The sequence below is a fragment of the Lissotriton vulgaris genome, chromosome 3_1, assembly GCF_964263255.1.
Source record: "Lissotriton vulgaris chromosome 3_1, aLisVul1.2, whole genome shotgun sequence".
NCBI lineage: Eukaryota > Metazoa > Chordata > Amphibia > Caudata > Salamandridae > Lissotriton > Lissotriton vulgaris.
This window is the reverse complement of record NC_141689.1, coordinates 1814363328-1814384625: the sequence shown is the minus strand read 5'-3', so window position 1 is coordinate 1814384625 and position 21298 is coordinate 1814363328. Positions and strand designations below refer to the sequence as shown.

The 21298-nt window shown below is 48.4% G+C and overlaps 1 protein-coding gene across 1 annotated transcript in view; it reads right to left on the bottom strand.

Moving 5' to 3' along the window:
* The window catches only part of SMAD1 (SMAD family member 1), a 178791-nt gene extending 164227 nt beyond the window's left edge, over positions 1-14564 (bottom strand). Inside the window, exon 1 of the mRNA XM_086962255.1 lies at positions 14162-14564. The gene's annotated coding sequence lies outside the window, so the exon portion shown is untranslated. The remainder of the gene's footprint in view (positions 1-14161) is intronic.
* Between the last annotated feature and the right edge of the window lie 6734 nt (positions 14565-21298).

The following is a 21298-nucleotide window of genomic DNA, read 5'->3' as shown; positions in this document are numbered from 1 at the left end:
GATCTTAGGGGCCCCAAGCAGGGCCCCAGTCCTCCGTGGGCCAGGCACCACATGGTGCCTGACACACAGTACATGGATGTTTGAAAAATGTATTTTTCGACTGCAACTTCTGGGACTGCAGCACAAGACGCAGTAAAAAAAAAAAAGCATTTTACGACCACCTGCCAACACAGTGGTCTGATCAAAATATGGTGGGTGGGCCCGGTGGGCCCGCCCACTCCTTGTCAGCCGGTCTCACTCCCCCTTTGATGTCGGTCATATACTTGTCTGACCACCATCGCAAAAAGTCCCATATTTTTGTTTGTTGCAGACGGTGCTTTTCTGCACCACTTTTATTGCCGTACACCATGTGCCCACCTTCAGCACAGCATAAAATAAATCACTTCGATGACTAACAAACAATGCAGCCTTTGCTGAGCGATCAAAATTCGTCACTACCTAAAACATAAATCTAGCATTTGCTGCATTTTAAACTAGTGGCGAACAGGGGAGAAAAGTCCCTGTAGCCAAATTGAAGTATCATCCAAGCCAGACGCCAATTGTGACTAAATTGCCAGGCTGCCCAGGCACATTCATTCACATCGAGGCGCAGGAAGGCAGGGATTTTTTTCGGCAGTATTGTAACATGCTGCGCTAAAAGAAGGAGGTGATTATGCCCAACATAGACATTCCAAGGTTCCTTCTCACTGTTTTTTGCATCTCGTGTACTAGCGCGATAGACACGCGCTGGCATAAAAGTTGAAATGTTAAAAGGTCGCTTAAAAAAAGTGCAATCTAATAAAATGAGACTGGTGAGGTGCGACAAACCCTTAGTTTTCCTTTACAAAAACAAACTACACACACACGACTTAGAAACTAAACACTACCATAAACATAAAAAGCGCGTATAGTAAATCGTATTTCATGCCTTCCTTTCACAACCAGGTTTGAAATAGTCAAGGTTCGAGTCTGGCTGGAGCATCCTGTGATTCTGGGCAAATCACTTAATCTCCCTGTGCCTACCAAGAAATGAATGTGTCATCTGTAATGCAATTAGTGACCTCTCTATTGTCTCTCCTGATGCCTCTGACACAGTCCTCGCTCTCTTACTTGTTACTATCTGCTTCCCTCTCTGGTCTGTCTCACTTTCCTGCCCTTCTCTGTCCCTCCCTTGGTGCTGTGACTGTATATCCAGTCTTATCCCCTCCCTATGTTTATAGAGATAACTCTAATCACTAGTATATGCAGTAGACCGTTGTGATCTCTTCCATTTCTATGTGACTCTTAGAGTATATCCATGTGTATCCCCTCCCTATGTATATAGAGATAACTTTAATCACTAGTATATGCAGTAGACCGTTGTGCTCTCTTCCATTGCTAGGTGACTCTTAGAGTATATCCAGGTGTATCCCCTCCCTATGTATATAGAGATAACTTTAATCACTAGTATATGCAGTAGACCGTTGTGCTCTCTTCCATTGCTAGGTGACTCTTAGAGTATATCCAGGTGTATCCCCTCCCTATGTATATAGAGATAACTCTAATCACTAGTATATGCAGTAGACCGGTGCGCTCTCTTCCATTTCTATGTGACTCTTAGAGTATATCCAGGTGTATCCCCTCCCTATGTATATAGAGATAACTTTAATCACTAGTATATGCAGTAGACCGTTGTGCTCTCTTCCATTGCTAGGTGACTCTTAGAGTATATCCAGTCTTACCCCATCCCTATGTATATAGAGATAACTCTAATCACTAGTTTATGCAGGAGTCCGCTCTGCTCTCTACTTTTCCTATGTGACTCTTAGAGTATATCCATGTGTATCCCCCCCACTAAGTAGATAGAGATTTCACTAGTATATGCCTAGAGTTTATCCATTTGTATCTCCTCCTTGTGTGACTTTATCTCTTGTACATTTGCAATTTTTTTCTGTTTGTACCTTTTTTATAACGCATGTAATCTTAAGTCCGTATGTTTTCAACTGGTTCTTATGTAAGTCTAAAAATTTGCTAATTCTCTTTGTACCGTCAGTCCTTATGTTTGAAACTGGGTCCTATGTAAAGCGCTCTGACACCTTCGGGTAAAGTTCGCGCTATATAAAATCGCATAAATAAATAAATAAATAAATTAGTGCTCATGTAAAGAGCTCTGGTTGCTTAGGGTCAGTTCGCGCTATATAAAACTGCAACAACAACAACAAGCATTAGAAATGCAATAGGTCTCGCAGCATTAGAGTTAGTGCTTTTAGAATTGTTAATGGTTTTTTTTGTAAATCTTTAGCATGAGGTTGAGGGTGAGTGAGGGTGAGGGGTTGAGGGTGAGTGAGGGTGAGGGGTTGAGGGTGAGTGAGGGTGAGGCTGAGGGGTTGAGGGTGAGTGAGGGTGAGGGGTTGAGGGTGAGTGAGGGTGAGGGGTTGAGGGTGAGTGAGGGGTTGAGGGTGAGTGAGGGTGAGTGAGGGTGAGTGAGGGTGAGTGAGGGTGAGTGAGGGTGAGTGAGGGTGAGTGAGGGTGAGTGAGGGTGAGTGAGGGTGAGTGAGGGTGAGTGAGTGAGGGTGAGTGAGGGTGAGTGAGTGAGGGTGAGTGAGGGTGAGTGAGGGTGAGTGAGGGTGAGGGGTTGAGGGTGAGTGAGGGTGAGGGGTTGAGGGTGAGTGAGGGTGAGTGAGGGTGAGGTGTTGAGGGTGAGTGAGTGAGGGTGAGTGAGTGAGGGTGAGGGGTTGAGGGTGAGTGAGGGTGAGGGGTTGAGGGTGAGTGAGGGTGAGTGAGGGTGAGGGGGTGAGGGTGAGTGAGGGTGAGGGGTTGAGGGTGAGGGTGGGTGAGGGTGAGTGAGGGGTTGAGGGTGAGTGAGGGTGAGGGGTTGAGGGTGAGGGGGTGAGGGTGAGGGGGTGAGGGTGAGGGGGTGAGGGGTTGAGGGTGAGTGAGGGTGAGGGGTTGAGGGTGAGGGTGAGTGAGGGTGAGAGAGTGAGGGTGAGTGAAAGTGAGGGTGAGTGAGGGGTTGAGGGTTAGGGGTTGAGGGTGAGTGAGGGTGAGGGGTTGAGGGTGAGGGTGGGTGAGGGTGAGTGAGGGTGAGGGAGGGTGAGGGGTTGAGGGTGAGTGAGGGTGAGTGAGGGTGAGGGTGAGAGTGAGTGGGTGAGAGTGAGTGGGTGAGAGTGAGTGGGTGAGAGTGAGTGGGTGAGAGTGAGTGGGTGAGAGTGAGTGGGTGAGAGTGGGTGGGTGAGAGTGGGTGGGTGAGAGTGGGTGGGTGAGAGTGGGTGGGTGAGAGTGGGTGTGTGAGAGTGGGTGGGTGGAGTGGGTGGGTGGGTGAGAGTGAGTGGGTGGGTGGGTGTGAGTTTCTGACTAATAAATGAGTCTGGTACAGAATCCAGAGAGTTCTGTACCAAGGAAGCTGGTGGAACATGGTAATGTTGAGAGTTCAAGGCCGCAACAGGTGTTGGCCGCGGGAATGCTGAGGGTTCTATTCTACAGCAGGGGGATGGACATGGTCAACGATGGGACACAGGGACAAGCTTGGCCAGGTGACCGAGCACCATAGCATAGGGGTAACCATTTTGATCGGTGGAATTCTGTACGGAAAGGGGCTGTCGTAGCAGTTGAGTTCTGTAGCACCGCAGGGCGCAGAGCAGTGTTGTGCGCCAGAGGAGTGCACTGGCAACGCCCACCAAGCAAGTTTCGCACACTGGAAGGATAGACATGCTATGCTACTAGCACTGGTGTGAATCGAATGGCTTCATTGCACTGTGGGCAGTCTGGGATGTGTGCTTCCCTCCAATTTTGGGTTTAATGCAGACTATGCTCTGAGCATCATTTGATGCATTTAGGATTTGTGTTCTGCTCGATCCTCAAGACGGTCATGCGTACCATGTAATGAGAAGTTGTACATTGGGAGCAACTAAAGGAGGGCCACTAGTTCAATCAAGGGAACCGGCATCATAGAAGGGCCCTGCAGATCGCAGATGACGGAAGGTAAGAGGGTCCTGGAACAGTGATGGTTACGGCAGCCTAGCGAAGGTATGAAAACAATGCTCATGTAGTCCTAAAGTGACGAGTGTACACGGTCCTGCACCACATGAGGAGTTTAGGCATAACGCTCAAAAGGCAGAGGGGATTCAGCAGAAGGGTTTGCACCAACCTTATTTTAAAGAAAAGAGATTTGCCGAAAACGTGCAGGCGAGGTGCGACACGGCCCGGAAGACGCAAGGAAGAGAGGGGAGGGGGAGGAGAAATGCGACACGGCGGGAGGGGGCGGGCAGGGGAGGGGGCGGAGAGGGGAGAGGTGCGACACGGCAGGAAGACGAAAGAGGGGCTGTCGTAGCAGTTGAGTTCTGTAGCACCGCAGGGCGCAGAGCAGTGTTGTGCCTGGAACAGTGATGGTTACGGCAGCCTAGCGAAGGTATGAAAACAATGCTCATGTAGTCCTAAAGTGACGAGTGTACACGGTCCTGCACCAGAAGGGTTTGCACCAACCTTATTTTAAAGAAAAGAGATTTGCCGAAAACGTGCAGGCGAGGTGCGACACGGCCCGGAAGACGCAAGGAAGAGAGGGGAGGGGGAGGAGAAATGCGACACGGCGGGAGGGGCGGGCAGGGGGCGGAGCGGGGAGAGAATGAATGTTGAAGGCGAGCAAGACTGAGAGGCGGATCTGTAAGTTAAAACAAGCTTCTCAGCAGTGGCCGCAGGCTGCCAGTGGGAGGGAACGAGCGAACATATGGCGAGCGGCGGGAAGGGGAAGGGGCGGAACAGGGGAGGGGGCGGAACGGGGGAGGGGGCGGAGAGGGGACATGCACGCGCCCGTGACTTTTAAGGTCAATGCGCATGCGCATAAGCTTAATGCGCATGCGCATTGACCTTAAAAGTCACGGGCACTGCAAGGAATCGCCACGATTCCTTGCAGTGCAGATAAAGTGTGGATAACTCGCTATAGTCTCGCCTTGCTCGATGCGCATGCGCATCGACAGGCGAGACCTAAAAAGGCACAAAGAAAGTCGCCACTACTCTATCAGCGTATATAGTCTTCCCTCTACCTGCACCATGGTAGCTCATTGCTCACCCGCCGCCCTCACAGCCCCCTCCCCAATCCCAGCACTGAGCCCAAGTCTGCAGCACTGACAAGCTCCTGCCACTTACTAAACCGCCCTCCTCCCGGGGCACCTTCGGGTCAATGAACAAGGTCAAAACGTCACCTTCTTGTCCGGCAGCCCTTCTGATCTTGACAGCATTCCCTGCAAACAGCGATGAGAACGAAGGCCCTGCCTTCCTTGCTTTCTAGAGTTCTTCCTGAACATTAAACGCTTTCGATAAGAGCGCATTATGTTGTGGAGACACGAGAGAGACATTTTATTCGATTTCAGCACAGGGGGCAGCTGGCCAGCACAGTTTGCAGGCCGGTTTTACTTGGAGATATGGAAGACGTAAATCATTTAGGGCAACATAAAGCGGTCGAAAGCAGATGCACTTCGGCACAGCGCCATTTATTACCCTTTGCAAGCGTTAACATAGAACAAAAGCTCTGGGAATTTAATAGGGAGCTGCCGTTTTAGTACGCAATGAAAATATATTCAGCCAGAATTACGTAAAGCACATCAGAAGGTGATTACTAAAGACTGAATGTTTGGGTTCTCCGCACGCACGAAGCACATTTTTTGTAATCGACGACCACCGCTCGTATACATCCACTTCATCAAATGTAAAAGCTGTAAATGTCGCAGTGAAAAACACAAAGACGTGGCGTAGCCGAATTTGCTTTTTTTTTTTACTTTATAGCACAGACTGACCCAGAATTGAAGGCCGCCTGATGTGAGGATCTTCCCAATATGCACCAATGTAAATGTCATCTGAAAAGGTAGTCACCTTACATCAGGAGCAATGGGTCACACACTAACCACCCTCGCCTAGAAACAAATTTACCCTTCCAGTAGGACAGCTCAGTGAGTGAAGCAAGGGCTGCTGATATCCATGAGTGCCCGGCAAGTATCAAGCCCAGCAGGGGCTCAGCCTTTCCTCCTTCACGGGGAGGCACAGTGAGTACCATTAAAAGGTTGCACGCGTCATGCACAGCTTATCCAAACTATAAAAATGCCAAAGTGCTATGTGCAACAAGTCACAAGAGCATAGATGTTTCCAAATAAGTTTGACAACAACCGTTCATTCATCCAGGTAGCTCCATAATTGCCTCCATTTTAGGTTTGCATCACTGCTTGCCATAACTAAGCATGAGGCTTCAAAGAGTTGGTTCACAAAAGCTACAGACTGTCTTATTGCCACATGTGTTGCGATCAATCTAGGACTCGTCCTCAATCAACAAAGAATCTTTATGATGGGTGACCAGCTACAGCGCTTCCTGGGCGATGGCACCAGTGACGTCTGCAGGTGGTCTCTCTGCAAGCAGGGATACCATGAACTCCAATGCTATGAGAGTGACGGAAAAGCACACATTGGACGTTGTCGCGAGGCGAGATGGAACCACTCGTATGACACACACTCCAAAGTAACAAGGGCCTGCCTCCAGCCTTCGAAGGCTGCAGCCACACAGTAACTATAAATGATGAAACTAAACTGGAAACAATTACATAAATAGTAGTTGTTCTTAACACCTGTTGCAGCACTCATCGACTGGAGTTGAAGCACCCTCAACAAAGGTTCGTCCGGCTTGGCTGTCTATAGTGCAGTAGCATGTGGGTGCAGGGGAGTGGTCCATTGTAACCCAGTTATGGCTGTTTTACTACCTTAACAGTTGGATGGGCTATTTCACATGTCTGCAATAGGGTCAACAGCTCACTTTCTATACCAATTATCCTGGGTCATTGAAATTTATTTATCACTGGAAAACAATACCAGACGCAGAAGCGAAACAAATTAGTTTTATTCGGGAATGACCGTACCCCCCGCCCTCCCCCCCCCCAAAACTATATAACCATGTCAACACAACTGAAGTGTGAATGTCAATGAGCCTGATTACAGATGGAAAGACATAGCTCAGCAACATAGCAATGATGCTGTGAACAACGGAGCACTTTAAGCAGGCAAAAGCTGTAGGAAGGCCAAAGCATACAAGTCAGTCAGAACATCTGTTTATTAGACCATTGGTCTTTTAAACAACACTCCGTAAATCACATATATAACATAAAAACATTGGTTAAAATTGGAATTACACACATATATATATATATACACATACATACACACACACACACACACACACACACACACATAGACACACTTAATCAATGGTTAAAATTGCAAACCCCAATAAAACATTGTTAAAACCGTAATTCATCTATCAAACTGATCCATAAACTTTAAACACAGACAATAAAATATCACCCCACAATTAGTCCCTAATTAAAACCTCAGTTCATCCTTCATAAGAATAACCAATTTGCCTTTGAAATGAATCTACATACAATAAAAATCGCCCCATGTCACAGGTTACATCCAGGAAGCTCGTCTCCATGAGTACTTTGATCGCCTACCTCCTATCCCTACTGTCGTACTTTTAAAAAACTGGTTTTAATAAAATCTTCAGTATCTCACTTTTGCATATCGATGAGATTTTTGGAATCTCCTTTCTATCTATTCTTATCCAGAATGTTATTATCTCTGCATGCGCAAGGTAGGTCTATCCCGTCAGTCCCATTTCTATTCTCACTGCCTGTACCACTGTAGAAGGAGGGAGAGAAAGTAATCTTAAGCACCTACCCTCTTCCGCATCCAAGCTTGATTTTCCTTTGATGCAGACCACCCTTGGCACCGTACTGGAACTGCGGCCAGATCATATCCTGGTAGGCTGGTCTTAGGGAGGGGCTCCCATAACGTTTATAAAATTTCTCAAGTCCCACTACGGATGAAAAGTGCCTTAGCTTTTTTTAAGGCAAGGTGTTCCTTCATCCATAGATCATTTGAGAACCATATCCCCAAATATTTATAATTTCTAAATGTCTCAATTTCAACTTTATTTATAGCCCAGACCGACCATATCCTCTTCTTTCCTAACGGTAGTACGTTGGTCTTTTTCATATAAACTATTAGTTTTATCTTCTTACAATAGTCCGAGAAGACATCTAGTTTTCTCTAAAGGCCAATTTTTGCTAGCTCAAAAATTACTAAGTCAGCTGTGCATAAGAGACAGCTTACATGTGTGCCGTTTATGTTGGGGCTGAACCGGTTTGATTGGCTGAATATTTTTGGTAGGTCAGCCAGGAGTAAGGAAGACAGGATCTGGGCCAGGACGCACCCCTGTCTCACACCATTTCTTATACCGATCCTCATTCAGAAAGACCCTCAAGAGTTAATTACACCGGGGCCAAGTCATCCCAATGAAGTTCTTGTAGAATTTGGAGTAGGCCACCAGAAATGTCATAACTAATTAGTGCTTTCCAACAGCAAGGACTGATCAACTGAATCACATGCGGAGCTAAAGTCCACGAAGCAGCAATACAATCCTCCACATTGCTCTATTGATTTTTTGGCTAAGGCCCATAATCTAAAACACGAGTCAGTCGTCAGGTGCTCCCCAACCCTATAAAACCTTCTTGCTCTTGCATTTGTTTCTACCCAGTCCCACAGCATCCCCAGAAGGATTTTGGAAAAGACCTTCCCACTCCCATCTCACAGATTTATTTGCCAGTCGTTTCCAGGAGGGAATACTTCCCTTTTTTGTGTTCAGGGGTTTGATAACTGCCCCTTCCAGAAATCTAGGAAGCTTTCTTTCAGGAGAATTTGTTTGAAAAAGCAGGTGGAGCAAGCTGTTCCACCAAGGAATAGCTGTTTTTATTATTACTGCTGATAAGTTATCTGTGCGGCCTGCTCTTGTAAGTTTTAGCATCTCAGTTGTTTTCTTAATTATTGGTATTGAGAACCCCTCTTTGATCTCTTTATTAGCAAGAAATGTTATCAGGCCCTAACAAATGATGGCATCTTTATTGTAGACTGCCTCCAGGTATTCTATCCAAGCATACCTATCAAACCTGTCAGTTTCCCCTGCGCTTTTTAAATCCCATTCTATACCAGTCTCCAAAATTTCCTTACGTTGTTTGACTCAATTGTTTCGAGCATTACTTTCCAGCATTACTTTCCAGCATTCTACTTTAAATACCTGCTACTTACGTGCTACCATGTTTTTAAGCTCTTTCCTTAAATTTTGAAGATAGAATATAACCACTTTATTTTTAGAGAACCTTATATATTTTTCAAGCTTCCTTATTCTTTGTTTTGGAAGTCTGCATATCATATCAAACCAGCTATTTCCTGAATACTTCTCACTCTTATTTTGATCTTGAATGCTAGTAGAGGCCTTCAATTCGACTTGTAGGCACGCAACAACCTCTTTAATTATGTCCTCATACCATACTAAGTCATCAGAGTGTAATTCTTCATCAGCGAATTCCCTATACTTGTGTTTGAGGACCGTCAATAAATGTAAATGTTTTTCAGAAATGATTGTCCTTAGCTGTTTTGGATACATAACCTTTATAGGGAGCACCTTTGTCTCCCTTGAAATGTGCCCAAATTTTGAATTGTAATTAATGGATAGTGGTCACTCCCCTTTACTTTTAGAGCCCCGAATGTCCTAATCAAACTAAAGCATTTAAGATAAAGAACACTGCCTCTCCAAAGAAGTAGGTTCAAGCTAAAGAAAGTAGAGGACTATGTTCTTAGCGTGTTTAAGGAGTGACTGTACTACTCTCACCCACAGTGATTTTAGACCTATTTTAAATATAGATGGCTGGTGTGGGATTATTTTTTTTAGGAATGTGTGATGGTGTGAAAATTATACAACAATATTTGCAGAAGGGTGAGGACAATTCACGGTCTCTTGACCACAGACTACCACAGATGAAGCACACTGCAGCACCAGGCGAGTCTTCTTCCTGTTCATTACACCCCAACAAATGTATATCCCTCCTTTCACTACGTGTCATAAACTGCTTTTATTGTCTCACACTAATCCATGTACCAGTTTCCTGGCCTTCTCCTCATTACATGCTGCTTGACAAAATACATTTGACAAACAAACCCAACAGCCTAAATGGTCAACAGTGATTTTTTTGTTAAAATAGTGCTCAGTCATGACGTGCAATTTGTATACTGTCAGCCCCCACTTCCTCCGTGAAACATCGATGCCTCATGGACTGTCGCTTAAAATATTTACTAGAAGGTACATGGTTTTATCTGGGCAAGCACCTTACTAGCTGCAGGAAGTTACAGCATTCTGTTTCTGTAACGATTGGTAGCTCCTTCCTATTGGAGTTCAACTTGGAAGGGATGCACCTTCTGTTGCACTCGGTACAAATTAATTAGGTTGCACTACTCGCATTAATGGACACGGCCATGGTGCCTGCCTATAATACGGTTTAATTGCCCGGGCTGTGCTAATGGAGTCGCATCATGGACTTTTACGGGCTGACCCCCGAGTCATCTCCATGTATCATTTTGCACGAGTTCAGTGCTGTAAATCAATTTAAGATCTCAGGCAGCTTGAAAAGGCTGGTAATGATGCTTTCTCTGCAGCCCCGTGGGACGCTGTATTATGCACATCCTACATTATTTAGAATGGCTAGAAAAATGCTTCCATTAGCCTCGTAAGATGGTACAAACTGAGCCCTCTTACCCAGGCTGTTGTGCACATGATGCCACAGTATAAAGCGCATGTCTGCCTAGTAACACAAGTTAACTACTTTAGCCAAAGGGGTCCATGCACCCAAGACATCAATGTATTTTTAACTCATCCACTGGTAGAAAAAAAAAAATCAGACAAGACCTGCTTCACTCCTAACGGGTGCAGTGATTCAGACATGAGCATCTTTGTCTAGGTCTGGCAGGCTGCGTGTGCAATGTTAGATCGCGACCTTCATATGTGCCTTAAATAATACATTACAACTAATGGCTAATATATACCATTGGTAGGTCTCCTATATAATGTGCAAATGAGCAAGACCTACAGCTTACATTTTGAAAAAAATCTTTATTTTAATGGTAAGGGGCACGTGTCCGATCCCTTATGCTTGCTCTAACCAAGAATCTAAGGTTGTTAACTGATCCCATTCCAGAGGTACACTGCTTACCAGCTAGGATGGACCATCCCATTTGGTGCTGGGTCAAGACTGATTTGCATTTGACTGTTTCCTGTCTGTAATAGCACAAAAGAGCTAAAAACATGGTATAGAACAGGTCTACAGATCTTGTACAGTGCCCCGACGCCACTTATTGCAAGAGCATTGTTTATGGGATCGGGCAACAACATTGCTCTATCATACAACTGGCCACAGTAAGACAGAATACCCAACATGTACCAAATATGCCTCTAACTGGCTGTTACAGCACCAAGTCTCAACCCATGGCAGTGTCCCACATAGTCCCAGTTCAATAAGAACCTCAAGACCTGGCTCTTCGGATGATTTACAAATACAGATTTACCCCAGCACTCAACTAGGCCCCCTCCCTCACCCCCAGCGACTTGAGACCCTCACAGTGAGTAGTTGCACTTTTCCCAACTCCGATAAATTGATTGGTCACTCACTGCCTTGCAAATACTTCTACTAGGCAACAGGCACTCCAGTCATTCTCGAGGACAGTCATCCTGTCTCACCCATGGGACACCAATACTGTTCACCTACACACTTGGCTACCGGGATTATGCAATTCTGTGGCTATTATTATATAATTATGGATCTGCCACACAATTTTATGTACGGATTTTACCAACAAATAAAAGCGTTTCTAGCTCAAATGGATTAAAAGGTGTTTAAAACGTGGCAGCATGCGTTTGTGAGCTGGGGGACGGTGCTATGCAATGGTTAACTGGTCATCTTTCAGTTGCTTATTTCAGTATTTGCCTGTTTAACTGGTACTGAGACTAACTTTTTGCCCAGACATTATCACTATGTCTAAAAATTGAACAATAATGAATACTAGCAACAAATGCGCCATTTATGCCCTATAACTTCCCTTTTCTTGCAGCATAAATTAATCAACCCTGATATGTAATTTGGTGCTCCCTGCTGCATAATTCCCTGCCTACAACTCACTGAAGTGGAGGCATCTTTATTTTACATACGTAAAATCAACTTCCAGCAAAGAAAATCCAAAGAGGTTTGAAAATCGTGAGAAGAGATGCAATGCCATGCCAATAACAGATTATGTGGGACAGGTGTCAACTATTATCAAACGTCTAAAAGGGGAGAAAGTGAAACAAAGAGATAGGAGCACTTTTTTATGTTACTAATTACAGGGCACTGAGGAAGAGTAAGAAAGCCAAGAACGACCAAATGAGCAACTAGGAGCAATTCAGTATGATGGATCTGTCACCAATGAAAAAGGGGAATTAAGGGTGTGACCAGGAATTCTCCTTAAACAAGGATCGCTCCAGAAGGTATAAGCAGTATAAGGTGCTAGAATGTCACCGTGCAAAAGCGCTATGTTCCGGTTATTTAATTTAAACGCTACAGAAATGCACCCGGACGTTATCTTCTGCCCCTGTCAGTGGAACTCCAAAGCATCCACTTTTTGGAATTGGGGAGCAGACTCCCTGAAGCTTAAATGCACAGAACGATGTAAATTTAATAGGCAGAACGATTAATGATGCCAGGCAAGAGCGAAAGTCTGCTAAAACGAGTATTACACACCAGAGGGCTGGAGGGGTCCACAGGCAGAGCAAGGGCAAATCCCTGCCTCCGGGGTAACCTAATCCCGCCTGGAAGTGATCCTCTTGGGGCTGCGGGATAACGAGAAGGATGCGCGCAGGGCCCTGTCGAGGCACCGGTGGTCCACGCGAGCTGTCAGGGCAGACCCTCCTCCAACACACGCCACCAGCAAGGGGAAACAAATATCTACGGAAAAAAGCGGTAGGTGTCAACACAACGGCTGCCGGGTGGCACTTTCACCCTTTCCTCCAATAACACCGAGAGCGATACGCTCGTCCTTGTGTCAATACGGGTTATCGTTTTATTGCCGACGCAGTGGGAAGGAGGGGAGAGGGCAGGAGCTGCTTTGGGTTTTAAAGGGATCTGACAGATGCACTGCAGCCCCACTTTTTTGTGGTGTCAATGTTCATTATCAGTCAATTGCATTAGCCCTTTTTGCTTTGCTGTTCATTAAACGTCTTAAATAAAAAAAAAACGATACTGGCTCAAGGCAGTTCAAGTGGAAACCCATGCGCTTTTTTGAATGCACAGATTGAGAGGTGTCAAACAATGTGGTCTGGTTCCTGCACCCCCTAGATACAAACCGGATCCACGGACAGCCAAACACATTTAAAGAACTTGGCGGACGCAAGAAACAACTGCCATTCATTCAAAGGCATGCTCCAAGAAGGGCACTTCCTGCTGCTAACGTGCTCCCCGGCTCCCTCCCTCCAGGCAGCATCCAGCCCAGCACTAAAACTGTCACTCAGCTTCACTTCACCCCCTCTGCTGCTGCACACAAGGGGAAACAAGCATATAGCGCTTTAAATCATCTCGTTGCGGAGTCATGGGAGAAAGAGACAAAACTCTACCTTTAAAGAGACTATCTCCTAGCCACTTGCCTTGTTCTTTTATCTTCCCTCCATTGACGCATATTCACTGCAAGTAACGTGCATGGTAACTGCTTTCAAAACTAAGGCCTGCGCTGGTCCATAAAGCACTTTAGATATCTGAAAACAGCGAATAGGCCTCACAAAGTGCTAAAGTGTTGGCAAGTACTACACCTATTGGCTGCTTCATACAGTGATTGGCTCCGCTTAAGTCAATGGCCCACTCTTTGTTGCTGTAAAACCTCTGCAGCGTCTGCGATCAAAATCACACAAACTGAGGCACCACAGCGAACGGGAGCTGATCACCTGGTAGAGCCGCAGAATGAAAACAAAACTACTTGAGGGATGGGGCCATCGCTATCACGATGCCCCGGGCCCATAGCGACGCTCTGTGAAAACTTGTAACTTTCTTCGTGCCTTGTTTGTTTCTTTGCTCCAGCCGAGGAGCCGAGGCCGCCGGAGCACCGCACACCCCGCCCCGGCTCAAGCCCCGAGGTGAGGGGGAAGCAGAGACTCGAGAATGGGGAGACACACAGACCCCTTTGCCGGTCCTTCACTCTCCCCCGGAGTGGCGCCATCATGCCGGCTGAGACCTTCCCAAAAGTCTTGTGCCCCATGTGTGGGCCAGGACGGGTGTATAATGAGCGGTACGAGGAGTGAATAAAGGCGGGGGCTTACCGTGCGTGTCCCGGTGTGGCGTACCCCCCTCCAGCCGCCGCTCTCCGGTGCCCGCTCCTCCAATGCTCGCTCCCCTCTCCTCCCCACACACACATGCAGGCGCTCCGAGTCCCTCCTCCTCTCTGGATTGATCTGGTCTGGCTGGCGTCAGGGAGTCGGGGCCGCCCAGCCTCCAACACCACAGCCTCCTCCTCCTTCTCCTCCTGGCAGAGCACGGCAGCGCCTCGCGCCGCAGGGATCCTCTGCAAGTTCCCTCGCTTTTCCCTGCGACTCGCTCCTCGTTTCTCCCGGGAAGGGCCGCTGCTTGCGGGAGGACCCGACTGGGAAGTACCCCGGAGACTCGCACTCCGCCACCGGAGCACGCAAGACAAGGCCGCTCGTCCCCGGCCTGGAAGTGTCCCGAGAGCCCAGCTCTTGGCTCAGCGCCTTCCGCATACTTTAGTATTTCTTCGCTGTTTTCCAAGGTTTGCCCACCCTCTTATGTCCCATGCTTTACACGACTTTTCAAGGCTAGTGTGCTTGCGTTACTTTAACCTGAGGTTGACAGTCAACCAGCGACCCAAACTATGCATCTCACATATTACTCTTAACTTGAGTGCTAAGTCGTTAATGGTAACTAACTACGAATATAAGCACAGTTCATAAAAGACGAGCTGTTGTCTAAGTACAGTGCACTGATTTTGATATGGAAGCCAAACACGTAGCGCCGTGTTAAGCTCAGCAGGAACGTTACAAATTAATATTACATAGCGGTGACAGGTTTACTGTTTAGTGGCGGGTTTGACCTGCCAGCACACAACCTACGGCCCTGATCCAAATGACCTAAAATCATGACATAGCAGAATATCAGTTAATTCACGCACTTCTTTACAATATTTGATTTAATTTTCATGTTTTTTAATATAGTACGATCCAGACCCACGAAAAGAGGCATTTAACAGAGAGAATTTTAAACCAGCATTGGCGTAGCCAATAGGTCTCGCCTTTGGGACCTTCTAAGTGTTTAGCCGAGCAACCAGGGCTCGAGTCGGGGTACCACGCGGGTGGACGGCGTCCCCCCTATTATTTTACAGGGTGGACGCCGTCCCTCCTGCCATACAGCTGGACTTCACCTTTTTGGCCTCTCTGGGATGAGATCGGAGCCACTTTTCGTGACGTCACTTCCTGTTGTGACGTCACTTCTGGTGACAGCATCCCCCAACTTCTTTTTTTAGGACTGTGCCCTGCATGCAATCGATCAATCAATCATAGCATTTGTAAAGCGCACTACATACCCGTAAGGGTCTCAAGGCGCTGGAGGGGAGTGGGATTGGGGAGGGGGGGTGCTGCTCCTGTTTGAAGAGCCAGGTCTTGAGGAGTCTCCTGAAGGTTAGAAGATCTCCGGTCTGCCGTAGGCGGATGGGGAGGGTGTTCCACGTCTGGGCGGAGAGGTGAGAGAATGATCTGCCGCCGGCAATCATTCTTCAGATGCGGGGGACGGTGGCGAGGGCGTGGTCTGCGGAGCGGAGCTGGCGGGCTGGGGTGTAGCGACTGAGTCGTCTGTTCAGGTATGCTGGTCCGGTGTTGTGGAGTGCCTTGTGTGCGTGGGTGAGGAGCTTAAAGGTTATCCTCTTGTTGATGGAGAGCCAGTGCAGATCTTTCAGGTGGGGTGTGATGTGGCTGCGGCGGGAGATGTTGAGGATCAGGCGTGCTGAGGCGTTCTGGATGCGTTGGAGTCGTTTCAGGAATTTGGCCGGGGCTCCTGCGTAGAGTGCGTTGCCGTAGTCCAGTCTGCTACTGACGAGGGCCTGGGTGACCGTCTTTCTTGTTTCGGTGGGGATCCACTTGAAGATCCTGCGAAGCATGCGGAGGGTGTTTAAGTAGGAGGAGGAGACTGCGTTGACCTGCTTTGTCATGGAGAGTGTGGATTCGAGGATGACCCCTAGGTTTCGTGCGTGGTTGGTGGGTGTAGGGGGTGCCCCTAGTGCCGTCGGCCACCAGGAGTCGTCCCAGGCCGAGGGGGTGGAGCTGAGGATGAGGACCTTTGTCTTGTCCGAGTTCAGCTTCAGTCGGCTGTTCCTCATCCAGTCGGCGATGGCCTTCATTCCTTCGTGGAGGTTGGTTTTGGCGGTGTGGGGTCCTTGGTGAGCGAGAGGATCAGCTGGGTGTCGTCGGCGTAGCAGATGATGTTTAGGTCGTGCTGTCGGGCGAAGTGCGCGAGTGGTGCCATGTAGACGTTGAACAACGTTGGGCTGAGAGATGAGCCTTGGGGTACGCCGCAGATGATCTCGGTGGCTTCGGAGCGGAAGGGGGGGAGGCGGACGCTCTGGGTTCTCCCGGAGAGGAAGGAGGTGGTCCAGTCCAGGGCCTTCTCTTGTATTCCGGCATTGTGGAAGCGTGCTCTTAGTGTGTGGTGGCAGACAGTATCGAAAGCGGCTGAGAGGTCCAGGAGTATGAGGGCCGCGGTTTCTCCGTTGTCGAGCATGTTCCTGATGTCGTCTGTGGCGGCGATGAGGGCAGTTTCGGTGCTGTGGTTGCTGCGGAACCCTGACTGGGATGGGTCCAGGATGTTGTTCTCTTTGAGGAAGCTGGTCAGTTGCATGTTGACAGCCTTTTCGATGACCTTCGCCGGGAACGGGCGCAGGGATATGGGTCGGAAGTTCTTGAGGTCCTTGGGGTCCGCCTTGGGTTTCTTTAGTAGGGTGTTGATCTCTGCGTGCTTCCAGCTCTCCGGGAAGGTCGCTGTCTCGAAGGAGATATTGATAGTTTTCCGGAGGTGGGGTGCAATGGTGCTGCTGGCTTTGTTGTAGATGTGGTGTGGGCAGGGGTCTTCCGGGGATCCGGAGTGGACGGTGTTCATGATCTTGATGGTGTAGTTGTTGTTGATGTTGGTCCAGGCACGCAGGCGGGTGGTGGTCATGGGAGCGGGGGTGTGGGCTGTTCCGGGGTGATGATGGCGTCGAAGGTATCGTGGATGTCTGTGATCTTGCGATGGAAGAAGGTGGCCAGCGAGTCACACAGGTCTTGTGATGGTGGGATGTCATTGGTGTTGGAGCTGGGGTTGGAGAGTTCCTTCAAGATGCTGAAGAGCTCTTTGCTGTTGTGTGCATTGTTGTCTAGGCGGTCTCTGAAGGTGGTCCTTTTGGCAGATCTGATGAGTTGGTGGTGTCGGCGGGTGGTGTTCCTGTGGGCTGTGTAGCTTTCCGGTGTTCTTTCGCGGGTCCAGTTTTTTTCTAGTTTTCGACAGGTTCGCTTGGAGGCCTGGAGGTCTTCGGTGAACCAGCTGGCTCTCTTGCTGGTGTGGGTGTTCTGGGGTTTCTTGAGCTGGGCGAGGGTGTTGGCGTAGTCGTTGATCCATTGTCTGAGGCTGTGGGCTGCAGCGTCTGGGTCGGTTGGGTCTGCGGGTGGGTTCTGGGCGAGGGCGGCGGTTAGCTGGTCCTTGGTGATCTTGCCCCAGCTGCGGCGAGGCATCTGCTGGGTGCGGTGGTGTGTGGGGGGTTTCCAGAAAGTGAAGTGGATGCAGCGGTGGTCGGTCCATGGAGTTCGGTGGTGCGGTCGAAGAAGACGTGGCTGCTCGCTGAGAAGATGGGGTCAAGCGTGTGGTCAGCGGAGTGTGTGGGTGCTGTGACGAGTTGTCTGAGTCCGAGGTTGTTGATCAGGGTGGAGGAGTTGGCGTCGTTGTTGTTCTCGAGGTGGAAGTTAAGGTCCCCGAGGAGAATGTAGTCCGTGAAGGCGAGGGCGTGTGTGCTGACGAGGTCGGTGATGGGGTCGCAGAACTGCGGTCGGGATCCTGGTGGTCTGTAGATGAGGGTACCTCTGAGGGTAGTGTTGGGGTCGGTGTGGATCTGGAAGTGCGGGTGTTCGGCGTTGCTGAGGGTGTCGTCGGCGTGTGTCGAGATTTTGAGAGTATTTCTGTGGACAATGGCAATTCCTCCTCCTATTCCATTGGTGCGGTCCTTGCGGGTGATCTTGTAGCCTCCGGGATGGCTATGGCGATGTCAGATGCTGAGGAGGGGGTCAGCCAGGTCTGAGTCTGGGGCGTTGGTGTCGAGTAGATCCCAGAATTCGACGAAGTGTTTGCGGGCGGAGCGGGTGTTGAGCAGGATACATCTGAGGAAGTTGGTTTCCATGTTGGGTGGGTTGGCGGGCCGGATGCTGGTGAAGCTGCAGTTCTGCAGGAGACGGGTCCTTGGGTGCGTTTCGGGGCGGCCAGGCAGCAGGTGCGAGATCGTCCGGCGTTGAGTGCGTGGAGAGTGCTGGAGTCGTAGTGGAGGCAGGTGTCGTGGTGTGTGCGGGGTCCGGTGTTCCTGTTGATGTTGCACCAAGGATATTGTGCGGCATGACTAAATACTTATAAGGTCCCAAAGGCGAGACATATTGGCTATGCCAATGCTTGTTTTCTATTGACTGACGATGCACCTCTGAGTGTAGCTGCTATTTGTATACTGATAGGCAATGTCTGTCCTTTCGTTTGAACATCCTGCCATGTGCAGCTCGTCGTTGCCCTGCTTATTTAAGTACCTCCTAGCCAAGGTGTTGTTTGTAAGAACTTGCACCTGTTCCCTCTTGACTGATAGGAGAAACGCCTTTAGTGTCAATCTATTTACACACATCTCATACAGATTCATGGGGTGGTGGCTTTCCGCCACAGAGCCACAGAGAAGGGTCCTCTGATCTCCACCTCACGCAGATGACCCCCCTCCAACCAGCAATGATGTATCAGTCTTGACCGTTGGCTATGGAACATGCGGGAAGAGGGGTTAGACGCTGGTCCAGCAAACACCACTGCAGATCTTTTGCAGTATCCTCTGACATCAGATGTAATCTGAGGGGGTTCCTTTGATACCAAGCCCACTGAGACTTAAGAACTCTCTGCAGAGCCCGAAATAGCCATCCAGCATGGTCCACTAGCAGGATGTAGGTGTCCAAGAAGCCTCAGAAAAATGTTCACTGAGACCCAGGAGAAGGGGTGAAACATCAGTATCACAGCCTGAATATCAGGGACTCGTTGAGGTTGAGGGAAATCTAGAAACAGCACTGTGCCCAGGATGGCCCCAATGAAAGGGAGCCTCTGTGAAAGAGTCAGGTGTGACTCCAGAAGGTTGCTGGAAAACTGAAAGGATGCCAACAGGTCAGCCATCGTCTGGAGGTGGTCCACAACTGTTTGATGCAAACCTGCTAAAACCAATGAGTACTTGAGGTACGCGAAGAGAAATATCTCCAACGTCTTCAGATGTGAAGCAGCCACCACTATTATTTTCGTGAACACTCAAGGTGTAACGGTGAGGTCAAGGGGGGGCATAAAGAGATGAAAGTGTTTCGCCTACCTCAAACTGCAGATAGTGTCTGTGGAATTGCAGGAGAGGCATGTGAAAAAAGGCATTCTACAAATCCAATGCCACCATCCAGTTGCCTGGACCCAGGGCAGACAGAACTTGGGCTAGAGTGAGCAGCTTGAACTTGTCCTTCCTGTATAAGAAGTTTGAGGGTATAAGTCTAGAATAGGACGAAGTCCTTTGCCCTCCGTCCACACCAGATAGTAGCTGGAACAGCAACCAGTCCAGACCTCTTATGCCAGCAACTTTCCTTAGCTATCTTCTCCAACAGAGCGTGAACTTCTTTTCGGTGACTAGACAAGTGGTCCTCTGGAAACTACTTGTGGTGTAGGTGGCATTTTTGGAGGGGTGGACAGGAAGGGTAGAGCATGCCCATACTGGCCAATTTGAAGCACCCATCTGTCTGATACTTTGCCACCCATTGAGGTAATAACTTATCAGACCTCCAACCGGGGGACAGTGCTCTGCCGAAGACAAACTTAAGGGGTATTGCACTGGGAGGTGGGTGAGGAGGGCAGAGACTGGGTAGTTCCTTGCTACTGGGAGCCTGGAAGCTGTCTACCTGCTCACCCACCTCAACCTCAAAAGGACTAGGAGGTCGGTTGTTGCAAAGGCACAGTCTGTTGTGGTATGATGCTGTATGCCTCTTCCAAAGCCTTGAAAGGGGTAAAATTGTTTGGGTAACTGCTGCACGGGAAGTGTAAGGTCAAGAGAGCATGCTTTTGCCTTGCTTTTTTTTAAGTGCTCTAATGCCAAGTCCAAAGACAGAGGTGTTCACATATTACACCTCAATGACAAGTTCCTAGTACCAAATATCCCACCCAGACGGTAGTGTCCTGGCATGACTGGATCACATACTTTGCCTTTTTTTGACCATCCTTGTTTGTTTGTTGGAGGTTGACACAAAGGTTAGCCGTAAATGTAGGCAAGATATCGATCATCATGTCCCACGACACGTGCAAGTAACAGCCAAAAGACAACTCGAATTTACGAACATTAGGGCAAGGCTGGAAGAGAAGCACATCGGTTTCCTAATGCATCTATATGTTTAGACTGTCTCATGGGATGGTCTGAAACTCATTTGGGAATAGCTGATTGGTGACAGTCTGGACCACTAAGTCCGTGGTGTTGGGTGCTGTCCCCTAAAGCTGGCCAATGTTTTCCGTTCAGTTATCTGATGAAAGGAGGGCAAGAATGTGGCTTTGCCCAGATGCCAAACAGGGTTATGTTATGTTCTGTTATGTTAAGATATTTCTTTAGCATAACGTACACCGGATAGGTTTCTTGGCGCTTTGGAGAACAGCACTCTATGTTACTGGAAAGAAAGTCAGGTAGAAAAGGCCTGACGAAACAGCCATGTTTTCAGCTCTTTCCTAAACTGGAGATGGGAGTGAGTGGAACGTAAGGAAAGAGGAAGGGAATTCCATGTTTCTGGGGCCAGTGTGGAAAATCGGGTTCCGCCATGTTTAAGACGCTTGTATCTCGGGGTGATCAGAAGATGTTGACAAGATGAGCGAAGTGTACGGGAGGGGGTATAATTCCTTATCTTTTTAGAAATGAACTTAGGACCTTCCCCTAGTAGTGCCTTGTGTACGATACAGCCCAACTTAAAGACGCAGCTGTTTAAGTAATGGCTTTACATGCTGATGGGCTGGGAGCTGGAAAATGAGTCTAGCCGCACTCTTAAATACCAAATCTGTATGATTCGGTATTTAAGAGTAGGTAAATCGAGATTACCTACATCGGGCCCTAAATCTTCTAACATTGAAACATACCTGAACAAACTTGTTAGGTAACAGGGAATTAGGGCGCACAGCTGAGA